At 50.3% G+C, this 20,920-nt stretch overlaps 2 non-coding genes across 2 annotated transcripts; both read left to right on the plus strand.

Annotated features, from left to right (window-relative positions):
• Nucleotides 1-5,040: 5,040 nt before the first annotated feature.
• Nucleotides 5,041-5,113, plus strand: TRNAK-UUU (transfer RNA lysine (anticodon UUU)). The gene has a single exon. It is a non-coding gene; the product is annotated as a tRNA-Lys (tRNA).
• A 1,557-nt stretch (nucleotides 5,114-6,670) lies between these two features.
• On the plus strand, nucleotides 6,671-6,743 carry TRNAK-UUU (transfer RNA lysine (anticodon UUU)). Its single transcript has one exon. It is a non-coding gene; the product is annotated as a tRNA-Lys (tRNA).
• Nucleotides 6,744-20,920: the final 14,177 nt, after the last annotated feature.

A 20,920-nucleotide genomic window follows, 5' to 3' on the forward strand; every position in this document is an offset into this window, starting at 1 on the left:
TAAAACTGGGGTAGCGCGAGAGATGGAGAAAGAGAAAGGTGCCTGTGTCGAGTCAGCAGCAGAGAAAATGAAACAAAGGGGCCTCCTGGGATAACCACACACTACTGCCTCACAAAGAACACACAGAGGGTGTGTGAAACGACATAGGCACAGCAGCCTGGCTAGCTCAGTCGCTAGAGCATGAGACTCTTAAACTCAGGGTTGTGGGTTCGAGCCCCACGTTGGGCGTGATGCTTTTTAAAGGCTTCTCCATTTTCGGGTTTAACATTAACTCTCACCTTTTTCAGATATTTCGCTGAGGCTTAAAACTACACACACACACATCCTGCAGTTTGCCTCACAATTCCCACAGGACTCCACACAACGCAGCACTTCCCACCCTGAGAAGCGCCGCTGGGAGCGGTCCTAGGCCGAGCCTTTCCTGCGCCCTTTCCTAGCCTGAGCCGCCCGTGCTTACAGCGAGTTCAGAGTCCGCTCCGGTCCGTCCTGTCCACCCCCATCCTTTCAAAAAGAGGAGTTTTACCGTCTCATCCCCGCTGGTGTTATGATTAAAGTAGGTATGAAAACTACTTTATTTCGGCAGCGGGATTTGATCACAGGAGTGGGGAAGATACTGCTCTTGAATGTGGCACCTTACAAAGCTCAGCCATTCCGGCAGCCTCTGGAAAACGCCTCTGGAGGCTGACTGCCACCTCGCGAAACAGGGAGAGTTCACACTGTTCTCTACTGGACATTTAAGTATGTGCCCAGAGACAGGTTGAGAGGACAGATGCATGTATGTACCAGATTGAGCTCCAGAGAGACTGATGAGGACATAAGACTGGGGTAGAGCGAGAGATGGAGAAAGAGAAAGGTGCCTGTGTCGAGTCAGCAGCAGAGAAAATGAAACAAAGGGGCGTCCTGGGATAACCACACACTACTTCCTCACAAAGAACACACAGAGGGTGTGTGAAATGATATAGTCACAGCAGCCAGGCTATCTCAGTGGGTAGTGCATGAGACTCTTAATTTGAGGGTTGTGGGTTCAAGCCTCATGTTGGGCGTGATGCTTTTTAAAGGCTTCTCCTTTTTCGGGTTTAACATTAACTCTCACCTTTTTCAGATATTTCGTTGAGGCTTAAAACTACACACACAAACATCCTGCAGTTTTCCTCACGATTCCCACAGGACTCCACACAACGCAGCACTTCCCGCCCTGGGAGGCGCCGCTGTGAGTGGTCCTAGGCCGAGCCTTTCCTGCGCCCTTTCCTAGCCTGAGCCGCCCGTGCTTACAGCGAGCTCGGAGCCCGCTCCGGTCCATCCTGTCCCCCCCAGCCTTTGAAAAAGAGGAGTTTAAGGTCTCATCCCCGCTGGTGTTATGATTAAAGTAGGTATGAAAACGACTTTATGTCAGCAGCGGGATTTGATCACGGGACTGGGGAAAATACTGCCCTTGAATGTGGGATCTTACACAGCTCAGCCATTCCGGCAGCCTCTGGAAAACGCCTCTGGAGGCTGACTGCCACCTCGCGAAACAGGGAGAGTTCACACTGTTCTCTACTGGACATTTAAGTATGTGCCCAGAGACAGGTTGAGAGGACAGATGCATGTATGTACCAGATTGAGCTCCAGAGAGACTGATGAGGACATAAGACTGGGGTAGAGCGAGAGATGGAGAAAGAGAAAGGTGCCTGTGTCGAGTCAGCAGCAGAGAAAATGAAACAAAGGGGCCTCCTGGGATAACCACACACTACTTCCTCACAAAGAACACACAGAGGGTGTGTGAAATGATATAGTCACAGCAGCCCGGCTATCTCAGTGGGTAGTGCATGAGACTCTTAATTTGAGGGTTGTGGGTTCAAGCCTCATGTTGGGCGTGATGCTTTTTAAAGGCTTCTCCTTTTTCGGGTTTAACATTAACTCTCACCTTTTTCAGATATTTCGTTGAGGCTTAAAACTACACACACAAACATCCTGCAGTTTTCCTCACGATTCCCACAGGACTCCACACAACGCAGCACTTCCCGCCCTGGGAGGCGCCGCTGGGAGTGGTCCTAGGCCGAGCCTTTCCTGCGCCCTTTCCTAGCCTGAGCCGACCGTGCTTACAGCGAGCTCGGAGCCCGCTCCGGTCCATCCTGTCCCCCCCCAGCCTTTGAAAAAGAGGAGTTTAAGGTCTCATCCCCGCTGGTGTTATGATTAAAGTAGGTATGAAAACGACTTTATGTCAGCAGCGGGATTTGATCACGGGACTGGGGAAAATACTGCTCTTGAATGTGGGATCTTACACCGCTCGGCCATTCCGGCAGCCTCCGGAACATGGCTCTGGAGGCTGACTGCCACCTCGCGAAACAGGGAGAGTTCACACTGTTCTCTACTGGACATTTAAGTATGTGCCCAGAGACAGGTTGAGAGGACAGATGCATGTATGTACCAGAGTGAGCTCCAGAGAGACTGATGGGGACATAAGACTGGGGTAGAGCGAGAGATGGAGAAAGAGAAAGGTGCCTGTGTCGAGTCAGCAGCAGAGAAAATGAAACAAAGGGGCCTCCTTGGATAACCACACACTACTTCCTCATAAAGAATACACAGAGGGTGTATGAAATGACATAGGCACAGCAGCCCGGCTAGCTCAGTCGGTAGAGCATGAGACTCTTAATCTCAGGGTCGTGGCTTCGAGCCCCACGTTGGGCGTGATGCTTTTTAAAGGCTTCTCCATTTTCGGGTTTAACATTAACTCTCTCCTTTTTCAGATATTTCGCTGAGGCTTAAAACTACACACACACATCCTGCAGTTTCCCTCACGATTCCCACAGGACTCCACACACGCAGCACTTCCCACCCTGGGAGGCGCCGCTGGGAGCGGTCCTGGGCCGAGCCTTTCCTGCGCCCTTTCCTAGCCTGAGCCGCCCGTACTTACAGTGAGCTCGGAGTCCGCTCCTGTCCGTCCTGTCCCCCCCCATCCTTTCAAAAAGAGGAGTTTAAGGTCTCATCCCCGCTGGTGTTATGATTAAAGTAGGTATGAAAACTACTTTATGTCGGCAGCGGGATTTGATCACAGGACTGGGGAAGATACTGCTCTTGAATGTGGCACCTTACACCGCTCGGCCATTCCGGCAGCCTCCAAAACCCGGCTCTGGAGGCTGACTGCCACCTCACGAAACAGGGAGAGTTCACACTGTTTTCTAATGGACATTTAAGTATGTGCCCAGAGACAGGTTGAGAGGACAGATGCATGTATGTACCAGAGTGAGCTCCAGAGAGACTGATGGGGACATAAGACTGGTGTACAGCGAGAGATGGAGAAAGAGAAAGGTGCCTGTGTCGAGTCAGCCTCAGAGAAAATGAAACAAAGGGGCCTCCTGGGATAACCACACACTACTTCCTCACAAAGAACACACAGAGGGTGTGTGAAATGATATAGGAACAACAGCCCGGCTAGCTCAGTCGGTAGAGCATGAGACTCTTAATCTCAGGATCGTGGGTTCAAGCCCCATGTTGGGTGTGACGCTTTTTAAAGGGTTCTCAATTTTCGGGTTTAACATTAACTCTCACCTTTTTCAGATATTTTGCTGAGGCTTAAAACTACACACATACACATCCTGCAGTTTGCCTCACGATTCCCACAGGACTCCACACAACGCAGCACTTCCCGCCCTGGGAGGCGCCGCTAGGAGCGATCCTAGGCCGAGACTTTCCTGCGCCCTTTCCTAGCCTGAGCCGCCCGTGCTTACAGCAAGCTCTGAGTCCGCTCCGATCCGTCCTGTCTGCCCCCCATCCTTTCAAAAAGAGGAGTTTAAAGTCTCATCCCCGCTGGTGTTATGATTAAAGTAGGTATGATAACTACTTTACTTCGGCAGCAGGATTTGATCACGGGACTGGAGAAAATACTGCTCTTAAATGTGCCGCCTTACACCGCTCGGCCATTCCGGCAGCCTCCTGAACATGGCTCTGGAGGCTGACTGCCACCTCGCGAAACAGGGAAAGTTCACACTGTTCTCTACTGGACATTTAATTATGTGCCCAGAGACAGGTTGAGAGGACAGATGCATGTATGTACCAGAGTGAGCTCCAGAGAGACTGATGGGGATATAAGACTGGGGTAGAGCGAGAGATGGAGAAAGAGAAAGGTGCCTGTGTCGAGTCAGCAGCAGAGAAAATGAAACAAAGGGGCCTCCTGGGAAAACCACACACTACTTCCTCACAAAGAACACACAGAGGGTGTGTGAAATGACATAGGAATAGCAGCCTAGCTAGCTCAGTCGGTACAGCATGATACTCTTTATCCCAGGGTCGTGGGTTCGAGCCCCACGTTGGGCATGATGCTTTTTAAAATCTTCTCCATTTTCGGGTTTAACATTAACTCTCACCTTTTTCAGATATTTCGCTGAGGCTTAAAACTACACACACACACATCCTGCAGTTTGCCTCACGATTCCCACAGGACTCCACACAACGCAGCACTTCCCGCCCTGGGAGGCGCCACTGGGAGCGGTCCTAGGCCGAGCCTTTCCTGCGCCCTTTCCTACCCTGAGCCGCCCGTGCTTACAGCGAGCTCGGAGTCCGCTTCGGTCCGTCCTGCCCTCCCCCCCCATCCTTTCAAAAAGAGGAATTTAACGTCTCATCCCCGCTGGTGTTATGATTGAAGTAGGTATGAAAACTACTTTATGTCGGCAGCGGGATTTGATCACAGGACTGGGGAAAATACTGCTCTTGAATGTGGCACCTTACACTGCTCGGCCATTCCGGCAGCCTCCGGAACACGATTCTGGAGGCTGTCTGCCACCTTGCGAAACAGGGAGAGTTCACACTGTTCTCTACTGGACATTTAAGTATGTGCCCAGAGACAGGTTGAGAGGACAGATGCATGTATGTACCAGAGTGAGCTCCAAAGAGACTGATGGGGACATAAGACTGGGGTAGAGCGAGAGATGGAGACAGAGAAAGGTGCCTGTGTCGGATCAGCAGCAGAGAAAATGAAACAAAGGGGCCTCCTGGGGTAACCACACACTACTTCCTCACAAAGAACACACAGAGGGTGTGTGAAATGATATAGGAGCAACAGCCCGGCTAACTCAGTCGGTAGAGAATGAGACTTTTAATCTCAGTGTCGTGGGTTCGAGCCCCACGTTGTGTGTGATGATTTTTAAAGGCTTCTCCATTTTCGGGTTGAACATTAACTCTCACCTTTTTCAGATATTTCGCTGAGGCTTAAAACTACACACACACACATCCTGCAGTTTGCCTCACGATTCCCACAGGACTCCACACAAAGCAGAACTTCCCGCCCTGGGAGGCGCCGCTGGGAGCGGTCCTAGGCCGAGCCTTTCCTGCGCCCTTTCCTAGCCTGAGCCGCCCGTGCTAACAGCGAGCTCGGAGTCCGCTCCGGTCCACTCCTGTCCCCCCCCCATCCTTTCAAAAAGAGGAGTTTAAGGTCTCATCCCCGCTGGTGTTATGATTAAAGTAGGTATGAAAACTACTTTACTTCGGCAGCAGGATTTGATCACGGGACTGTGGAAGATACTGCTCTTGAATGTGGCACCTTACACCACTCGGCCATTCCGGCAGCCTCTGGAACACGCCTCTGGAGGCTGACTGCCACCTCGCGAAACAGGGAGAGTTCACACTGTTCTCTACTGGACATTTAAGTATGTGCCCAGAGACAGGTTGAGAGGACAGATGCATGTATGTACCAGAGTAAGCTCCAGAGAGACTGATGAGGACATAAGACTGGGGTAGAGCGAGAGATGGAGAAAGAGAAAGTTGCCTGTGTCGAGTCAGCAGCAGAGAAAATGAAACAAAGGGGCCTCCTGGGATAACCACACACTACTTCCTCACAAAGAACACACAGAGGGTGTGTGAAATGACATAGGCACAGCAGCCCGGCTAGTTCAGTCGGTAGAGCATGAGACTCTTAATATCAGGATCGTGGGTTTGAGCCCCACGTTGGGTGTGATGCTTTTTAAAGGCATCTCCATTTTCGGGTTTAACATTAACTCTCACCTTTTTCAGATATGTAGCTGAGGCTTAAAACTACACACACACACATCCTGCAGTTTGCCTCACGATTCCCACAGGACTCCACACAACGCAGCACTTCCCGCCCTGGGAGGCGCCGCTGGGAGCGGTCCTAGGCCGAGCCTTTCCTGCGCCCTTTCCTAGCCTGAGCCACCCGTGCTTACAGCGAGCTCGGAGTCCGCTCCGGTCCGTCCTGTCCCCCCCCATCCTTTCAAAAAGAGGAGTTTAAGGTCTCATCCCCGTTGGTGTTATGATTAAAGTAGGTATGAAAACTACTTTATGTCGGCAGCAGGCTTTGATCACAGGACTGGGGAAGATCCTGCTCTTGAATGTGGCGCCTTACACCGCTCAGCCATTCCAGCAGCCTCCGGAACACCGCTCTGGAGGCTGACTGCCACCTCGCGAAACAGGGAGCGTTCACACTGTTCTCTACTGGATATTTAAGTATGTGTCCAGAGACAGGTTGAGAGGACAGATGCATGTATGTACCAGAGTGAGCTCCAGAGAGACTGATGGGGACATAAGACTGGGGTAGAGCGAGAGATGGAGAAAGAGAAAGGTGCATGTGTCGGGTCAGCAGCAGAGAAAATGAAACAAAGGGGCCTCTTGGGATAACCACTCACTACTTCCTCACAAAGAAAACACAGAGGGTGTGTGAAATGACATAGGCACAGCAGCCTGGCTAGCTCAGTCGGTAGAGCATGAGACTTTTAATCTCAGGGTCGTGGGTTCGAGCCCAACGTTGGGTGTGATGATTTTTAAAGGCTTCTCCATTTTCGGGTTTAACATTAACTCTCACCTTTTTCAGATATTTTGCTGAGGCTTAAAACTACACACACACACATTCTGCAGTTTGCCTCACGATTCCCACAGGACTCCACACAACGCAGCACTTCCTGCCCTGGGAGGTGCCGCTGGGAGTGGTCCTAGGCCGAGCCTTTCCTGCGCCCTTTCCTAGCCTGAGCCGCCCGTGCTTACAGCGAGCTCGGAGTCCGCTCCGGTCCGTCCTGTCCCCCCCTCCTTCCCATCCTTTCAAAAAGAGGAGTTTAAGGTCTCATCCCCGCTGGTGTTATGATTAAAGTAGGTATGAAAACTACTTTATGTCGGCAATAGGATTTGAACACAGGACTGGGGAAAATACTGCTCTTGAATTTGGCGCCTTACACCGCTCAGCCATTCCTGCATTCTCCAGAACACGGCTCTGGAGACTGACTGCCACCTCGTGAAACAGGGAGAGTTCACATTTTTTTTCTTCTGGACATTTAAGTATGTGCCCAGAGACAGGTTGAGAGGACAGATGCATGTATGTACCAGAGTGAGCTCCAGAGAGACTGAAGGGAACATAAGACTGGGGTAGAGCGAGAGATGGAGAAAGAGAAAGGTGCCTGTGTCGAGTCAGCAGCAGAGAAAATGAAACAAAGGGGCCTCCTGGGATAACCACACACTACTTCCTCACAAAGAACACACAGAGGGTGTGTGAAATGACATAGGCACAGCATCCCGGCTAGCTCAGTTGGTAGAGCATGAGACTCTTAATCTCAGGGTTGTGGGTTCGAGCCCCACGTAGGGCGTGATGCTTTTTTAAAGGCTTCTCCATTTTCGGGTTTAACATTAACTCTCACCTTTTTCAGATATTTCGCTGAGGCTTAAAACTACACACACACACACATCCTGCAGTTTGCCTCACGATTCCCACAGGACACCACACAATGCAGCACTTCCCGCCCTGGGAGGCGCAGCTGGGAGCGGTCCTAGGACAAGCCTTTCCTGCGCCCTTTCCTAGCCTGAGCCGCCCGTGCTTACAGCGAGCTCGGAGTCCGCTCCGGTCCGTCCTGTCCCTCCCATCCTTTCAAAAAGAGGAGTTTATGATCTCATCCCTGCTGGTGTTATGATTAAAGTAGGTATGAAAACTACTTTATGTCAGCAGCGGGATTTGATCACAGGACTGGGGAAAATACTGCTCTTAAATGTGCCACCTTACACCGCTCGGCCATTCCGGCAGCCTCCGGAACACGGCTCTGGAGGCTGACTGCCACCTCGCGAAACAGGGAGAGTTCACACTGTTATCTACTGGACGATTTAAGTATGTGCCCAGAGACAGGTTGAGAGGACAGATGCATGTATGTACCAAAGTGAGCTCCAAAGAGACTGATGGGGACATAAGACTGGGGTAGAGCGAGAGATGGAGAAAGAGAAAGGTGCCTGTGTCGAGTCAGCAGCAGAGAAAATGAAACAAAGGGGCCTCCTTGCATAACCACACACTACTTCCTCACAAAGAACACACAGAGGGTGTGTGAAATGACGCAGGAACAGCAGCCTAGCTAGCTCAGTCAGTAGAGCATGAGAATCTTAATCTCAGGGTCGTGGGTTTGAGCCCCATGTTGGGTGTGATGCTTTTTAAAGGCTTCTCCATTTTCGGGTTTAACATTAACTCTCTCCTTTTTCAGATATTTCACTGAGGCTTAAAACTACACACACACACACATCCTGCAGTTTGCCTCACGAATCCCGCAGGACTCCACACAACGCAGCACTTCCCGCCCTGGGAGGCGCCGCTGGGAGCGGTCCTAGGCCGAGCCTTTCCTGCGCCCTTTTCTAGCCTGAGCCGCCCGTGCTTACAGCGAGCTCGGAGTCCACTCCGGTCCGTCCTGTCCACCCCCATCCTTTCAAAATGAGGAGTTTTACGGTCTCATCCCGGCTGGTGTTATGATTAAAGTAGGTATGAAAACTACTTTATGTCTGCAGCGGGATTTGATCACAGGACTGGGGAAGATACTGCTTTTGAATGTGGCACCTTACACCGCTCAGCCATTCCGGCAGCCTCCAGAAAACAGCTCTGGAGGCTGACTGCCACCTTGCGAAACAGGGAGAGTTCACACTGTTCTCTACTGGACATTTAAGTATGTGCCCAGAGACAGGTTGAGAGGACAGATGCATGTATGTACCAGAGTGAGCTACAGAGAGACTGATGAGGACATAAGACTGGGGTAGAGCGAGAGATGGAGAAAGAGAAAGGTGCCTGTGTCGAGTCAGCAGCAGAGAAAATGAAACAAAGGGGCCTCCTGGGATAACCACACACTACTTCCTCACAAAGAACACACAGAGGGTGTGTGAAATGACATAGGCACAGCAGCCCGGCTAGCTCAGTCGGTAGAGCATGAGACTCTTAATCTGAGGGTCGTGGGTTCAAGCCCCACGTTGGGTGTGATGCTTTTTAAAGGCTTCTCCATTTTCGGGTTTAACATTAACTCTCACCTTTTTCAGATATTTCGCTGAGGCTTAAAACTACACACACACACATCCTGCAGTTTGCCTCACGATTCCCACAGGACTCCACACAACGCAGCACTTCCCGCCCTGGGAGGTGTCGCTGGGAGCGGTCCTAGGCCGAGCCTTTCCTGCGCCCTTTCCTAGCCTGAGCCGCCCGTGCTTACAGCGAGCTCGGAGTCCGCTCCGGTCCGTCCTGTCCCCCCCCATCCTTTCAAAAAGAGGAGTTTAAGGTCTCATCCCCGCTGGTGTTATGATTAAAGTAGGTATGAAAACTACTTTATGTCAGCAGCGGGATTTGACCACGGGACTGGGCAAGATACTGCTCTTGAATGTGGCGCCTTACACCGCTCGGCCATTCCGGCAGCCTCCGGAACACGGCTCTCGAGGCTGACTGCCACCTCGCGAAACAGGGAGAGTTCACACTCTTCTCTACTGGACATTTAAGCATGTGCCCAGAGACAGGTTGAAAGGACAGATGCATGTATGTACCAGAGTGAGCTCCAGAGAGACTGATGAGGACACAAGACTGGGGTAGAGCGAGAGATGGTGAAAGAGAAAGGTACCTGTGTCGAGTCAGCAGCAGAGAAAATGAAACAAAGGGGCCTCCTAGGATAACCACACACTACTTCCTCACAAAGAACACACAGAGGGTGTGTGAAATAACATAGGTACAGTAGCCCGGCTAGCTCAGTCGGTAGAGCATGAGACTCTTAATCTCAGGGTCGTGGGTTCAAGCCCACGTTGGGCGTGATGCTTTTTAAAGGCTTCTCCATTGTCGGGTATAACATTAACTCTCACCTTTTTCAGATATTTTGCTGAGGCTTAAAACTACACACACACACACATACTGCAGTTTGCCTCACAATTCCCACAGGACTCCACACAACGCAGAACTTCCCGCCCTGGGAGGTGCCGCTGGGAGCGGTCCTAGGCCGAGCCTTTCCTGCGCCCTTTCCTAGCCTGAGCCGCCCGCGCTTACAGCGAGCTCGGAGACCGCTCCGGTCCGTTCTGTCCCCCCCCCATCCTTTCAAAAAGAGGAGTTTAAGGTCTCATCCCCGCTGGTGTTATGATTAAAGTAGGTATGAAAACTACTTTAGGTCAGCAGCGGGATTTGACCACGGGACTGGGGAAGATACTGCTCTTAAATGTAGCACCTTACACCACTCGGCCATTCCGGCAGCCTCTGCAACACGGCTCTGGAGGCTGACTGCCACCTCGCGAAACAGGGAGAGTTCACACTCTTCTCTACTGGACATTTAAGCATGTGCCCAGAGACAGGTTGAGAGGACAGATGCATGTATGTACCAGAGTGAGCTCCAGAGAGACTGATGGGGAAATAAGACTGGGGAGAGCGAGAGATGGAGAAAGAGAAAGGTGCCTGTGTCGAGTCAGCAGCAGAGAAAATGAAACAAAGGGGCCTCCTGGGATAACCACACACTACTTCCTCACAAAGAACACACAGAGGGTGTGTGAAATGTCATAGGCACAGCAGCCCAGCTAGCTCAGTCGGTTGAGCATGAGACTCTTAATCTCAGGGTAGTGGGTTCGAACCCCACGTTGGGCGTGATGCTTTTTAAAGGCTTTTCCATTTTCGGGTTTAACATTAACTCTCACCTTTTTCAGATATTTCGCTGAGGCTTAAAGCTACACACACACACATCCTGCAGTTTGCCTCACGATTCCCACAGGACTCCACACAACACAGCACTTCCCGCCCTGGGAGGCGCCGCTGGGAGCGGTCCTAGGCTGAGCCTTTCCTGCGCCCTTTCCTAGCCTGAGCCGCCCATGCTTACAGCGAGCTCTGAGTCCGCTCCGGTCCGTCCTGTCCACCCCCATCTTTCAAAAAGAGGAGTTTTACGGTCTCATCCCCGCTGGTGTTATGATTAAAATAGGTATGAAAACTACTTTATGTCGGTAGGGGGATTTGATCACAGGACTGGGGAAGATACTGCTCTTGAATGTGGCACCTTACACCGCTCAGTCATTCCGGCAGCCTCCGGAACAAGACTCTGGAGGCTGACTGCCACCTCGCGAAACAGGGAGAGTTCACACTGTTCTCTACTGGACATTTAAGCATGTGCCCAGAGACAGGTTGAGAGGACAGATGCATGTATGTACCAGAGTGAGCTCCAGAAAGACTGATGTGGACATAAGACTGGGGTAGAGCGAGAGATGGAGAAAGAGAAAGGTGCCTGTGTCGAGTCAGCAGCAGAGAAAATGAAACAAAGGGGCCTCCTGGGATAACCACACACTACTGCCTCACAAAGAACACACAGAGGGTGTGTGAGATAAGACAGGCACAGTAGCCCGGCTATCTCAGTCAGTAGCGCATGAGACTCTTAATCTCAGGGTCGTGGGTTCAAGCCCCACGTTGGGTGTGATGCTTTTTAAAGGCTTTTCCATTTTCGGGTTTAACATTAACTCTCACGTTTTTCAGATATTTTGCTGAGGCTTAAAACTACACACACACACATCCTGCAGTTTGCCTCACGAATCCCACAGGACTCCACACAACCCAGCACTTCCCGCCCTGGGAGGCGCCACTGGGAGCGGTCCTAGGCCGAGCCTTTCCTGCGCCCTTTCCTAGCCTGAGCCGCCCGTGCTTACAGCAAGCTCGGAGACCGCTCCGGTACGTCCTGTCCACCCCCATCCTTTCAAAAAGAGGAGTTTTGCGGTCTCATTCCCACTGGTGTTATGATTAAAGTAGGTATGAAAACTACTTTATGTCTGCAGCGGGATTTGATCACAGGACTGGGGAAGATACTGCTTTTGAATGTGGCACCTTACACCGCTCAGTCATTCCGGCAGCCTCCGGAGCAAGACCCTGGAGGCTGACTGCCACCTCGCGAAATAGGGAGAGTTCACACTGTTCTCTACTGGACATTTAAGCATGTGCCCAGAGACAGGTTGAGAGGACAGATGCATGTATGTACCAGAGTGAGCTCCAGAAAGACTGATGGGGACATAAGACTGGGGTAGAGCGAGAGATGGAGAAGAGAAAGGTGCCTGTGTCGAGTCAGCAGCAGAGAAAATGAAACAAAGGGGCCTCCTGGGATAACCACACACTACTTCCTCACAAAGAACACACAGAGGGTGTGTGAAATGTCATAGACACAGCAGCCCAGCTAGCTCAGTCGGTAGAGCATAAGACTCTTAATCTCAGGGTTGTGGGTTTGAACCCCACATTGGGTGTGATGCTTTTTAAAGGCTTCTCCATTTTCGGGTTTAACATTAACTCTCACCTTTTTCAGATATTTCGCTGAGGCTTAAAACTACACACACACACACACATCCTGCAGTTTGCCTCACGATTCCCACAGGACTCCACACAACGCAGCACTTCCCGCCCTGGGAGGCGCCGCTGGCAGCGGTCCTAGGCCGAGCCTTTCCTGCGCCCTTTCCTAGCCTGAGCCGCCCGCGCTTACAGCGAGCTCGGAGTCCGCTCCGTTCTGTCCCCCCCCCATCCTTTCAAAAAGAGGAGTTTAAGGTCTCATCCCCGCTGGTGTTATGATTAAAGTAGGTATGAAAACGACTTTATGTCAGCAGCAGGATTTGACCACGGGACTGGGGAAGATACTGCTCTTAAATGTAGCACCTTACACCACTCGGCCATTCCGGCAGCCTCTGGAACACGGCTCTGGAGGCTGACTGCCACCTCGCGAAACAGGGAGAGTTCACACTCTTCTCTACTGGACATTTAAGCATGTGCCCAGAGACAGGTTGAGAGGACAGATGCATGTATGTACCAGAGTGAGCTCCAGAGAGACTGATGGGGACATAAGACTGGGGTAGAGCGAGAGATGGAGAAAGAGAAAGGTGCCTGTGTCGAGTCAGCAGCAGAGAAAATGAAACAAAGGGGCCTCCTGGGATAACCACACACTACTTCCTCACAAAGAACACACAGAGGGTGTGTGAAATATCATAGGCACAGCAGCCTGGCTAGCTCAGTCGGTAGAGCATGAGACTCTTTATCTCAGGGTCGTGGGTTCGAACCCCACGTTAGGCGTGATGCTTTTTAAAGGCTTTTCCATTTTCGGGTTTAACATTAACTCTCACCTTTTTCAGATATTTCACTGAGGCTTAAAGCTACACACACACACATCCTGCAGTTTGCCTCACAATTCCCACAGGACTCCACACAACACAGCACTTCCCGCCCTGGGAGGCGCCGCTGGGAGCGGTCCTAGGCCGAGCCTTTCCTGCGCCCTTTCCTAGCCTGAGCCGCCCGTGCTTACAGCGAGCTCTGAGTCCGCTCCGGTCCGTCCTGTCCACCCCCATCCTTTCAAAAAGAGGAGTTTTACGGTCTCATCCCCGCTGGTGTTATGATTAAAATAGGTATGAAAACTACTTTATGTCGGTAGGGGGATTTGATCACAGGACTGGGGAAGATACTGCTCTTGAATGTGGCACCTTACACCGCTCAGTCATTCCGGCAGCCTCCGGAACAAGACTCTGGAGGCTGACTGCCACCTCGCGAAACAGGGAGAGTTCACACTGTTCTCTACTGGACATTTAAGCATGTGCCCAGAGACAGGTTGAGAGGACAGATGCATGTATGTACCAGAGTGAGCTCCAGAAAGACTGATGGGGACATAAGACTGGGGTAGAGCGAGAGATGGAGAAGAGAAAGGTGCCTGTGTCGAGTCAGCAGCAGAGAAAATGAAACAAAGGGGCCTCCTGGGATAACCACACACTACTTCCTCACAAAGAACACACAGAGGGTGTGTGAAATGACATAGGAACAGCAGCCCGGCTAGCTCAGTCGGTAGAGCATGAGACTCTTAATCTCAGGGTCGTGGGTTCAAGCCCCATGTTGGGTGTGATGCTTTTTAAAGGCTTCTCCATTTTCGGGTTTAACATTAACTCTCACCTTTTTCAGATATTTCGCTGAGGCTTAAAACTACACACACACACATCCTGCAGTTTGCCTCACGATTCCCACAGGACTCCACACAACGCAGCACTTCCCGCCCTGGGAGGCGCCGCTGGGAGCGGTCCTAGGCCGACCCTTTCCTGCGCGCTTTCCTAGCCTGAGCCGCCCGTGCTTACAGCGAGCTCGGAGTCCGCTCCGGTCCGTCCTGTCCCCCCCCATCCTTTCTAAAAGAGGAGTTTAAGGTCTCATCCCCGCTGGTGTTATGATTAAAGTAGGGATGAAAACTACTTTATGTCAGCAGTGGGATTTGACCACGGGACTGGGGAAGATACTGCTTTTGAATGTGGCGCCTTACACCGATCGGCCATTCCGGCAGCCTCTGGAACACGGCTCTCGAGGCTGACTGCCACCTCGCGAAACAGGGAGAGTTCACACTCTTCTCTACTGGACATTTAAGCATGTGCCCAGAGACAGGTTGAAAGGACAGATGCATGTATGTACCAGAGTGAGCTCCAGAGAGACTGATGAGGACATAAGACTGGGGTAGAGCGAGAGATGGAGAAAGAGAAAGGTGCCTGTGTCGAGTCAGCAGCAGAGAAAATGAAACAAAGGGGCCTCCTAGGATAACCACACACTACTTCCTCACAAAGAACACACAGAGGGTGTGTGAAATGACATAGGTACAGCAGCCCGGCTAGCTCAGTTGGTAGAGCATGAGACTCTTAATCTCAGGGTCGTGGGTTCAAGCCCACGTTGGGCGTGATGCTTTTTAAAGGCTTCTCCATTTTCGGGTTTAACATTAACTCTCACCTGTAGGAGGCTGGACTGGCTTGTAGTGAGTACCAAGGGGTACTTGCACCTTGCACCAGGCCCAGTTATCCCTTATTAGTGTATAGGGTGTCTAGCAGCTTAGGCTGATAGATAATGGTAGCTTAGCAGAGCAGCTTAGGCTGAACTAGGAGACGTGTGAAGCTACTACAGTACCACTTAGTGTCATATGCACAATATCATAAGAAAACACAATACACAGTTATACTAAAAATAAAGGTACTTTATTTTTATGACAATATGCCAAAGTATCTTAGAGTGTACCCTCAGTGAGAGGATAGGAAATATACACAAGATATATATACACAATAGCAAAAATATGCAGTATAGTCTTAGAAAACAGTGCAAACAATGTATAGTTACAATAGGATGCAATGGGGAAACATAGGGATAGGGGCAACACAAACCATATACTCCAAAAGTGGAATGCGAACCACGAATGGACCCCAAACCTATGTGACCTTGTAGAGGGTCGCTGGGACTATTAGAAAATAGTGAGAGTTAGAAAAATAACCCTCCCCAAGACCCTGAAAAGTGAGTGCAAAGTGCACTAAAGTTCCCCTAAGGACAAAATAGTCGTGTTAGAGGAATAATGCAGGAAAGACACAAACCAGCAATGCAACAACTGTGGATTTCCAATCTAGGGTACCTGTGGAACAAGGGGACCAAGTCCAAAAGTCACAAGCAAGTCGGAGATGGGCAGATGCCCAGGAAATGCCAGCTGCGGGTGCAAAGAAGCTTCGACTGGACAGAAGAAGCTGAGGTTTCTGCAGGAACGAAAAAGGCTAGAGACTTCCCCTTTGGTGGACGGATCCCACTCGTCTCGGAGAGTCGTGCAGAAGTGTTTTCCCGCTGAAAGGACGCCAACAAGCCTTGCTAGTCGCAAATCGTGCGTTTGGCGTTTTTGGACGCTGCTGGGGCCCAGGAGGGACCAGGAGGTCGCAAATTGGACCTGAAGAGAGAGGGGACGTCGAGCAAGACAAAGAGCCCTCACTGAAGCAGGTAGCACCCGGAGAAGTGCCAGAAATAGGCACTACGAGGATGCGTGAAACGGTGCTCGCCGAAGTTGCACAAAGGAGTCCCACGTCGCCGGAGACCAATTTAGAAAGTCGTGCAATGCAGGTTAGAGTGCCGTGGACCCAGGCTTGGCTGTGCACAAAGGATTTCCGCCGGAAGTGCACAGGGGCCGGAGTAGCTGCAAAGTCGCTGTTCCCAGCAATGCAGCCCAGCGAGGTGAGGCAAGGACTTACCTCCACCAAACTTGGGCTGAAGAGTCACTGGACTGTGCGGGCCACTTGGACAGAGTTGCTGGATTCGAGGGACCTCGCTCGTCGTGCTGAGAGGAGACCCAAGGGACCGGTAATGCAGCTTTTTGGTGCCTGCGGTTGCAGGGGGAAGATTCCGTCGACCCACGGGAGATTTCTTCGGAGCTTCTGGTGCAGAGAGGAGGCAGGATACCCCCACAGCATGCACAAGCACGAAAACAGTCGAGAAGGCGGCAGGATCAGCGTTACAGAGTTGCAGTAGTCGTCTTTGCTACTATGTTGCAGGTTTGCAGGCTTCCAGCGCGGTCAGCAGTCGATTCCTTATCAGAAGGTGAAGAGAGAGTTGCAGAGGAACTCGGCTGAGCTCATGCATTCGTTATCTAAGGAATCCCAAGAGACAGAGACCCTAAATAGCCAGAAAAGAGGGTTTGGCTACCTAGGAGAGAGGATAGGCTAGCAACACCTGAAGGAGCCTATCAGGAGGAGTCTCTGACATCACCTGATGGCACTGGCCACTCAGAGCAGTCCAGTGTGCCAGCAGCACCTCTGTTTCCAAGATGGCTGAGGTCTGGAGCACACTGGAGGAGCTCTGGGCACCTCCCAGGGGAGGTACAGGTCAGGGTAGTGGTCACTCACCTTTCCTTTGTCCAGTTTCACGCCAGAGCAGGGCTAAGGGGTCCCTGAACAGGTGTAGACTGGCTTATGCAGAAATGGGCACTAAATGTGCCCATGAAAGCATTTCCAGAGGCTGGGGGAGGCTACTCCTCCCCTGCCTTCACACCGTTTTCCAAAGGGAGAGGGTGTAACACCCTCTCTCAGAGGAAGTCCTTTGTTCTGCCATCCTGGGCCAGGCCTGGCTGGACCCCAGGAGGGCAGATGCCTGTCTGAGGGGTTGGCAGCAGCAGCAGCTGCAGTGAAACCCTGGGAAAGGCAGTTTGGCAGTACCAGGGTCTGTGCTACAGACCACTGGGATCATGGGATTGTGCCAACTATGCCAGGAGGGCATAGAGGGGGCAATTCCATGATCATAGACATGTTACATGGCCATATTCGGAGTTACCTTTGTGAAGCTACATATAGGTAGTGACCTATATGTAGTGCACGCGTGCAATGGTGTCCCCGCACTCACAAAGTTCAGGGAATTGGCTCTGAACAATGTGGGGGCACCTTGGCTAGTGCCAGGGTGCCCTCACACTAAGTAACTTTGCACCTAACCTTTACCAGGTAAAGGTTAGACATATAGGTGACTTATAAGTTACTTAAGTGCAGTGTAAAATGGCTGTGAAATAACGTGGACGTTATTTCACTCAGGCTGCAGTGGCAGGCCTGTGTAAGAATTGTCAGAGCTCCCTATGGGTGGCAAAAGAAATGCTGCAGCCCATAGGGATCTCCTGGAACCCCAATACCCTGGGTACCTCAGTACCATATACTAGGGAATTATAAGGGTGTTCCAGTAAGCCAATGTAAATTGGTAAAATTGGTCACTAGCCTGTCAGTGACAATTTGAAATAAATGAGAGAGCATAACCACTGAGGTTCTGGTTAGCAGAGCCTCAGTGAGACAGATAGGCACCACACAGGGAACACATACATATAGGCCACAACCTTATGAGCACTGGGGTCCTGACTAGCAGGGTCCCAGTGACACATAACAAACATACTGAAAACATAGGGTTTTCACTATGAGCACTGGACCTGGCTAGCAGGATTCCAGTGAGACAGTGAAAACACCCTGACATACACTCACAAACAGGCCAAAAGTGGGGGTAACAAGGCTAGAAAGAGGCTACTTTCTCACACAACCCCCCCCCCCAAACGAAGGACAATAAGGCTAACCTTGGCCAGTTGAGACTTTATTGTCTAAGTGGTGATAAGTAGAGAGTAGCTCTGCAATAGACTGGTTACTCCCTTTATCATCCACTATATGGTTACTTGCTTGTGGGGATGTAAACCACCCTGTTTGAAGTTTTTTAGCTAAGCAACAATGTGAAGATGTATTTTCAGAGTTTCGATCAGTAAGTTTTAGTTTAGAGCAGTGGGAATTGTCCACTGAACCTATTTGTAGTGATGGAAATGCCAGACAGGGATGCTGTCTCAGAAAAGCCATAGCTGGGCAAAAACTTTGTCCATATGGCTGGAAGAGAGAACAGGGATGCTGTTTCTCTTGGGTTGGAGCAGGGCAGGGATGCTGTCCTATCAGCTCCACTCTAGGGCAGGGATGCTGTCCTAAGTGTTGTGAGTCAGTGCAGAGTTTCTGCACTAAAGTTTCTCTGGGAAGGTTGGAGGGATGCTCCATGTTAACTAAAATGGTGCTCTTTTTGTCACCAATGTTAGTTATCCCACAGAGAGGTACTTCTACCTCAGGGAGTATAGCTTTGCCAGCTGATGATTCCCTTGGAACAGGTGCCACCCCAGGAGAGGTTTCTCCCACCACAGGAATGGTATCCTGAATGGCAGGGTGGTTAGGGGATACTGTGATACCCTTTTTACCTGTTGATGGAGAGGGATCCTGAGTTTTCAGGCCTTCTCTCCTTTGCTTTTTCATTTCAGTAGAAATGAGAGGGAACAATTCCTCTGGGATGCCCAGCATGGCTGCATGGGCATAAAACTCTACATCAGCCCAACCTGAGGCCTCTAGGTCATTACCTAAGAGACAGTCTACAGGTAAGCTAGGTGATACCACCACCTGCTTAGGGCCAGTAACTCCACCCCAACTAAACTGAATTATAGCTAAGGGAAGAAACTTAGTGGAGTTATGGACATCAATAATCTTATACTGTTGTGCAATGATGTGTTGATCAGGGTGCACTAGGTTTTCAGTCACCAAAGTGATACTGGCACCTGTGTCCCTGTAGGCCAAGGCCTCAACACCATTTATTGAAACTGTCTGCCTGTACTTATCCATTGTAAGGGGACAAGCAGCCAGTGTGGCAAGGCCAATGCCACTAGGTGTGACAGAAACTGTCTTGGGACTGACTACCCCAGTTTCTATGATGGACCCATAAGTGAACCCAACTACACCCTTAACTTGACTGTTGCCAGCAGTCCCACCACTAGTACCACTACTGCTAGGGGCACTAGAGCTTGATGTATTAGTGGTGGTAGGCTCAGGGGGGTTACCTGGACAGGACTTATCCCCTGGCCTATGGCCTCTATTTTTACACACAAAGCACCAAGGCTTTTTAATGTGTGCAGGTTGGGAAGAAGAGGAAGAATTTGTTTTATCCCCACCCTCTGAAGAGTGTTTAAGATTTGAAGTGGGATCTTTGGTTTTACCCTTGTCCCCATGCTTATCTTGAGATTTTTCACCATCTTTCTTCTTATTGCCATCTTTGTCACCCCCTGTATGAACTTTTCTGTTCACCCTTGTTCTGACCCATTTGTCTGCCTTCTTTCCCAATTCTTGGGGAGAGGTCAGATCAGAGTCCACCAAGTACTGGTGCAACAAATCAGACACACAATTATTAAGAATATGCTCTCTCAGGATCAAGTTATACAGGCTGTCATAATCAGTAACTTTACTGCCATGTAACCACCCCTCCAAGGCCTTCACTGAATGGTCAATGAAATCAACCCAGTCTTGTGAAGACTCCTTTTTGGTCTCTCTGAACTTTATCCTGTATTGTTCAGGGGTTAAGCCATAAGCATCCAGGAGTGCATTCTTAAGAACTTGGAAATTATTAGCATCATTTTCTTTCACAGTAAGGAGCCTATCCCTACCTTTTCCACTAAATGATAGCCATAGGATAGCAGCCCACTGCCTTTGAGGGACATCCTGTACAACACAGGCCCTCTCAAGTGCAGCAAACCACTTGTTAATGTCATCCCCCTCCTTGTAAGGGGGAACTATCTTGTGCAGATTCCTGGAATCATGCTCTTTTGCAGGATGACTATGGGGAATACTGCTGCTGCCACCATGGGTTTCTAAACCCAACTTCTATCTTTCCTTCTCTAATTCTAAAGACTGTCTATCCAAATCCAGCTGTTGCTTTTTAAGCTTCAGTCTGGTTTGTTCCACTCTCAATCTATTGAGCTCCCTTTCTAACAATCTGTCATCAGGGTGGGTGGGAGGGACATTTCTAGATACAGAGGTATGATGGGAATGAACAGAAGGAGACCTGTCCCTTACAGAGGGCACCCTAACAGCTTGGCTAACAGTATAATGTGAGAGCACACCATCAGTATGGTGTGATTCAACCTCTGTACCAACTATGCTAGACTGTCTAGTAATGGGCAGGCTGAGAAGTTTCTTTCCTGAATCTTTTCCTGGGGGAGTCCCTGGATCAGATTGAGAACCATTAGCTACTTTTTCAACAGATTGGGCACTTATGGCCTTATCCTGTACTCTAAGCATGTTAATTAACAGTTCTAAGGAAGGATTCTTCCCTACACTCAAACCTCTCTCTATGCAGAGACTCCTTGCTCCTTTCCAGCTAAGGTGATCATATGCAATTTTGGACAGATCAACATTTTGGCCTGTGCCAGACATTTTTAGAGAGAGTTAAAGTGATAGTACAAGATAAAAAGTTTGTCAGAGCTTTTAGAAAGACAGAGAAAAAAACTTTTTAAACTTTTTAGAACTTTTTTTGAAAGTTAGAAGTACTTTTCAGCACTTAGAAAAGAGTGAAAAGAGGAAATGCAAAACTTTTTGGCTATGTGTATATACACTGACCTTGTTTTGTATATTTTTC

The sequence above is a fragment of the Pleurodeles waltl genome, chromosome 6 (genome assembly GCF_031143425.1).
Source record: "Pleurodeles waltl isolate 20211129_DDA chromosome 6, aPleWal1.hap1.20221129, whole genome shotgun sequence".
NCBI lineage: Eukaryota > Metazoa > Chordata > Amphibia > Caudata > Salamandridae > Pleurodeles > Pleurodeles waltl.